We start from the raw sequence: 7,140 nt of genomic DNA, 5'->3' as shown, positions 1-7,140 counted from the left end.
TGAAACAATTGCTACCATCGTTGTGAAAGGAAAAAATATATATAACAATGATTTATAGTGCAGGATGAGATGTACATTGTAGATTGATAACATACATCAATAATAATGTATCATGAAAATATTACATATGATAGTATAATAAACGTACGTCGATATATATATTGATAATGATATACATTACAAGTGCCTTGTACTTTTAGTAGTTCGACATGTCTCATTATATCCCTGAATACATCTCATTTCTTATAAAAATTCAGTGACAATATTTGACTCAGAATGCTGTGGATCTTTTTCCTGAGGTGAATGAAATCACCCAACAATAATTTCAATAGATATACAAGGCTTAAAAACTCGAAATAGGTATATTTGTTTCAATGAGTTTTCTCCTTACCAGAATGAAAGTACCTGAGGAAAGTTAGAATAAATACCTGTACTAAACTCCTGAAGCAGAAACAAATGGTCGAATGGCTACCAAGTAAGATAACTGAGTATTGATTACGTACTATCAACCGATTTTTTTAAGAACTGCACTATCAGTTTCACCTATTCCCTCTGCCTAATCAATTGTTCTTGTCTCATTCTCAAGCACTTTAAGACACCTGAATACAGCTACTATCCTCAACATTCTACTCCTTCCTTTCTGCTCTTCTTCCGCCTGTTCCTCTTTCTTACCCTTGTACTCCTCCTCCTCCTCCTCCTCCTCTCCCTCATCATCCTTCCTTTTCGTCCTACTCCTCCTCCTCCTCCTCTTCGTTCTACTCCCTTTCGTCCACCTTTTCCTCTTTCTCATTATATTTCTCTTCCCTCCTCTCCTCTCCTCCCCCTCCTATTATACTTCTTCTCCCTCTACCTTTTTCCTATTCTTTCCTTTCTGATTCTTTCTGTTTCTCCTCCACCTATATTTCTACCTATTCTTCCCTTTCTGCTCCTATTTGTCCTCCTCTTCTTCCCACTCCTTCTCCAACAATTTCTCTTTTTTCTCCAACAACAACTTTTCCTCCTCCGTTTGTTCCTAGTCTTCCACTAATAATTCCTCCTGCACTTGCTCCTCCTTCACCTCCTCCTCCTCACTGCTTCCTTTTCTTTATCCTCTTCCTCGTCCTTTTCCTTTTTCTCTCTCTCTTCCTCTCTGTCCTCTTTTTTTTTTCTCTTTTTCCTTTTCCTATTTCTCCTCTTTCACGTCTTCTTCCTTATTTTCCTTACTCCTATTCCTCCTCCTCCTACTCTTTTAACCACTCTTCTTCCTTTTCTTTCCATTCGTTCTTGTCTTCTTTTTTCCTCCTCTCCCCCTTCCCCCTATTCCTCCTTTTTTTTTTTTTTTTTTTTTCATCGAGACAACTCCTCCAGGCAAGACCTGAACGCCGCTCATCTTTAGTCAGTCCTCAGACATACCAAGAATGTTTCTCTAGACAAGGATCCTCCTCGATACTGTTCCTTTAGTCATATCCTGTGGGCTCTTTTTAGTTAAATGTTATCTGGGAGAAAGGACCTTAAATTTTTTTTCTTGTAGTTTTTGGGCGAATCTCTGACATTTCACTATTTGATCTTCAAACTTCATAGAATGAAGAGTTATAGCTTCTTCATCGTAAAGCAAAATATCATATTACCTACTATTCTTACTGTGTCATATATCAACTGTGAAACCATATAACCTACACGCAAAATACAATAGAGGGTTCAGAATGTGGAGAGCAGCTCATCCGAAATAAAGAGTCAAACAAGGAAGGGATGGTGAAGATCAGGGATCATGGATGAGTTTTGAAAATATTGACATAATTGATAATGGTATTCATTCTAAATACATTTCTTGCAGTTGAGTGTGAAAAGTACTTTTATTTTTGATAACATGAAATATCTTGTGTTCACTGTTTTCTGATCTAATATAGCTTTTTCCTATTTCCTTCGTCCAGAAAAAAAACAAACAGATGGCAACGGTTGAATGGCAATATATTTCATAAACATTTCTGTCACTGATGCCTCTGACTCCATGAAATCCTTTGCCGTTAGTATTGACTCAATGAACAATATATATATATATATATATATATATATATATATATAAATATATATATACATATATATATATATATGTATATATACACACACACACATATATATATATATATATATATATATATATGTGTGTGTGTGTGTGTGTGTGTGTGTGTGTGTGTGTGTGTGTGTGTGTGTGTGTGTGTGTGTGTGTGTGTGTGTGTGTGTGTGTGTGTGTGTGTGTGTGTGTGTGTTTGTGTGTGTGTCTGTGTGTGTATTCACCTTGGTCTTTCACCTTGGTCTTTGGATCACGTGTTGGACTCGTGATCGATAGTTATTTCCCTCCTGGAAGAGAGCTCAGAGCTCGTATGACCATCTATGGGTAATGCTACGACCTTACACACACACACACCCAACTCCCCGCCTACGAGAGTCAGAGTAACGACCCGAAGCGCGGCGATACCGAAATAACTTCGGCCCTGGGCAGGATTCGAACCAGGTACTGCGAGCACCACTATGCTGGCAGTCCAGCGCTCTACCAACCGCGCCACCGAGTCGTGTGTGTGTGTGTGTGTGTGTGTGTGTGTGTGTGTGTGTGTGTGTGTGTGTGTGTGTGTGTGTGTGTGTGTGTGTGTGTGTGTGTGTGTGTGTGTGTGTGTGTGTATGTGTGTGTGTATGTGTGTGTGTGTGTGTGTGTGTGTGTGTGTGTGTGTGTGTGTGTGTGTGTGTGTGTGTGTGTGTGTGTGTGTGTGTGTGTGTGTGTGTGTGTGTGTGTGTGTGTGTGTGTGTGTGTGTGTGTGTGTGTGTGTGTGTGTGTGTGTGTGTGTGTGTGTGTGTGTGTGTGTGTGTGTGTGTGTGTGTGTGTGTCGTGGATCAATGGTCCTTGCGATAGAAATAGAAGTGGTATATGCCGAGACAGCACGCATTTTCTATATATAGAAGCAATACTGTAGAAATGCAAAATGATACTGATATTAAAATCTGCACGTTTTTGATATACCAATGAGGCTTTTATTTTTTCACGATAAAATGAAAACGAAATAGTTATAAAGCGGCATAATGCAATTACTTATTTTTAAACGACATTAAGTGATAATAAACTTCATAGTGGCAGCGAAAGAGATATCCAAAGTCTGTAACTGAGTAGACTTACACAACTGTTAACTAGTCGGATTATCAATGTTTGTTTGATTTAGTAATTGCGATGCTATCTCATTTATCTTAATACTGATATTCATTTTTTAAATATCATGAATTTTTTTATATATTTTTATGAATTAATTTCAGGAAAGTTGTTTTAATGAATTGATATTGTTGAATATATCATTTTTGTTTATCTCATGATAAACTCATTCTGATATTTTGATATTGATAAATTCGTTTTAGTAAATACATTTGACAAATCAAAATGGGAGTATGTATCACTAAAATTGACATCTGTCCAACTCCAGATTATTAGATTTGGCTCAGAAACTACTCTACTGACACGTTAAAAACCATCTAAATTGAACTGTCTCGACTAATCCTACAAAGACGACTGCGACAGATTTATCACGTTCAAACTATTCTATTTTGCCCACCGATGAACAATTTTATTTATCTTTGAGGGACGCATCGTTGTTAAACTACTAAAGATGCACCATCATATACAAAAGAAGAGAAAAATTTTGTGCACGCTGAAGAATTAGTTATATAGCTTCAATTTAAAATACGCTAATTCTCAATCATGCAACAAATTGGATATGTTTTAAAAAGGGAAATGCTTTTATTGTAAAATTCCTCTGGGTGTGCAGAGAATATTTTTTAGATAAAACATTCTGCTCTACTATTTAGCATACATTGTAAATGCAGTTCATGATACGCCATGAAATTAGATTGGAATTCACGGTTTAGTTCGTTTGATAGTACAGCTATGTAAACAGAACTTGTCATATTGAATAAATGTATGAGGTTTCAGAGTTCTCCATTCTAATCACTTCCATGCATTTCACAATTTGTATATATTCTAGCTCTCACTAGGCAATTTCATTCAGCAGAGGATAAATCTCTCCATTACAAAAGGATCAGAATGATCGCATTTGGCCTTTTTATTGCACTTTACAACTTAAACCCTGTTGTTACTGCCACCAGTCCAATTTATTCAGAAAAGAGAAACCAAAGGACTAAATTTAGTATTGCTAAACCCAACTGTTACGTGCGTATGGGAAAGGGAGAAGGGGAGGAGGATTGAGGCGAGGAAGTTGTGGGGGTGACGACAGAGTGGAAAAAATGGCCTATGTAATATCTGATGATTAGTGGATTGATCTCAGACCACGCATTTTACTTACATAGAACAACTAACTTGAAGAGATTTCCTCCTAGGAACTGTTACCAGTATGCAGTAACATTCAGCTTTTATTGTACCTCCATTCTACTATACTCCTATAATATATCACTTCAACAATTTGAATTTACCCCCTCGGCGCGATACTGATCCCAAGAATAAAAACGGTGGTTATGGCCAAATACAACAGAGTTTTGATATGATTATACCCTTGGCTACGGTGAGGTACCAGACTGGTTTTGTTCTGGCTAACAACACAAAATTTCTGTCAGTTTAAGAATGTCATTGAACATAAGACTATATTGAATAACCCCTTTACTACAGTGATGTATTCTAAGGGTGTTCTTGTCAGCATTAGGAGATTTCACTCGGTTTATTAGGTGTCAACTTAATGAAGATAAACGAGAGACTTTCCAGCTTGGCTTTGATGAGGGTGGTTTTCAGTTTACGATGGGAAACAAAAAAATTCGGTATTTAATAGTAAGTACCTACCATGATGTGTATTACGGTACTATATCAAAACAGAACTCACAATTTTAATACACAGTCTTATTGCTCGAACAAACGCAGTTGTTTTTTATAACTATTGACTACAAAATAAGTGGTGAGAGATACCTAAATAAAATCGTCTTTTATTTGTCATAGGAAAACGTGAAAAAAACAGACTAGAGTTAAGGTCATTAACTTTGCCCAGCCAAATGTTTTGGTTAATGATGCCCTGGCTCATTCCAGACGACTTTATTTGGGCACAGAAAATCCTCACGGCTCTAACTAGCTAGTTTGTTTAATGAAATTGTCTGATTAGTTCAGGAACAGAGAAGCTTTACGGCCACAAAGGGTCAAGAAATTATCTTGATTAAAGCCTTAATACTTTTCAGTCAAGTGATTATTTTGATTATTTTACTTTGGCCAACTCGGTTCAAGGTTAGATAAGGCAGCTGTCCTTCTTGGTACCACGTAACCCAGTACTACTTGCCACATGGTCGGGTTATCACCGACTATACACGCTTCCTCACGAGTCAGCCGCCAGTGCGGAGGGTGTGTTGGACACCCAAATGATGCAAAAGTAAACAATCTAAAGGACGCACGAACTCTTTGAGTCAATGGCCATCCAACCCCGTTATGGGTCCCTAAACCAAGTGTTTGTGGTGTGTGGCATCCATCCTGGGCGCCCTGGAGACGGGACCCCTGCAAATTGAGTGATGTACAAGTGCCATGGTTATACTAAGGTGTCCCTTTGGAAATAGAGGTATGCTTCTTTGGTATTCTATTCAGGCTATGATGGATGGCTCCTTTTGGCTCCTTTTGGCTCCTTTTGACGATGCATGAAGATGTAACAAAATCTCTGACGTCACTGCAAAGCAGATTGCACCAGAGGTAAGTTTTACGAGAATGACTGAAGCAAACGAACTTTTTGGAGCAGATGTAATTTCAAATTGCAATAAATAAAAAATAAAAAAAGAGCCTTTGTGTAATTTATTTAGCTATTATTGACTTTGGTAAGCACTAAAAATATATTCCAGTAAAATCAGACACATTCAGTTTTCAATTTGGTTACTCTAAGTCGTGATTTTACATCCAGTTCTCTTACGTTTTCATTTCTTTGTCTATCTCGCCCCGTCACCCCTTGAAGAGTTTGTTAACAGTGATTTCATTATAGTTGTATAGCTTATTCTTTTGATTCTGGCAGATATGTGCTTTTTTATTCTATTTTATCTTTTTAACAGTGGTACATAAACTGTATTTTTTAGAACTTGTATATTCTGCTACTTATATCTCATTTCATAATGCACTTGTTCCTGAATACCACACTCAAATACAGTAATTAGAATTTTCTATAAGTTCCAGCGCAATGTCACCCAAAATCATCTTTGTTTCATCTCTTCACCTGCTCACCATCATCAGTCTGGTCGTTATCTTGTCTATATTCATACCACACCCTTTATTTTTTAATTCCATTTATTAGGCATCTTTTGCAAAGCTATAAAAGTTCTTGTCGTTATGGTCATACCATTTGCATATTCCAGTGCCTCATTCTCACATACATTTTTTTTTATATATACCTGTCTATTTATACGATAGATAGCATGCTCTTCCTTTGTAATCCTTACTCCACCCTGCCTCATGCCCGAGTCCACTCTGAACCATTTCACGTTTCTTGGGACCTGACAGCCTATGTACAAAATTTCTATTGTTATTACCAATGATGGTAGTGCAGTGTAAACTGAATCTTCAAAAGCCTCCGAGAATTTAACTCTTGGAAAAGTATATAATCTACTTTCCCCTCTGTCCGAGCTCGTCTGAAAGTCTGTGTAACCCGTCAATCATATCTTCACCTCCACTCACCAACTTAGCTGTAACTTCTCTACGCCCTTGACTCTTTCCATTTTTCATCCCCTTCACTGTCAGTTTAATCCCATCAAACTAACGTTTTTCTTTATAGCCTCTTCGATTATATTATCTATTCAAATTCAAGTTCATGGTTTTGCATTTCTTCTGTTGTCCCTCGGAATTCTAAAAATTGATTTCATGGTCATCTTTTCCTGTTCCATGAATAAAAAAATTTATATCTCAAATTATCAATTGTGGTATATTCTTCTCTTTTTCTTTCAATTTCTTGCAATACTGTACGTTAGTTTCGTAGTTCACTGGATTTCATAATCGAATTAATCATCGATTTTCCTAATACCTGCTTACTTGCTTTACTTTTTAAAAATTCTGATTCATTCCTTTCTTCAACAAATGCTACTCTAGTGATTGCGTTCCTTCTTCCCTACCATTTTTCGAACACTGTTCCCTCTATGACAGTTTCTCTCAATTCACAT

Source organism: Oratosquilla oratoria, chromosome 8 (assembly GCF_046742065.1).
Source record: "Oratosquilla oratoria isolate Oo_2021 chromosome 8, ASM4674206v1, whole genome shotgun sequence".
NCBI lineage: Eukaryota > Metazoa > Arthropoda > Malacostraca > Stomatopoda > Squillidae > Oratosquilla > Oratosquilla oratoria.
Note: the sequence above shows the minus strand (reverse complement) of the source record.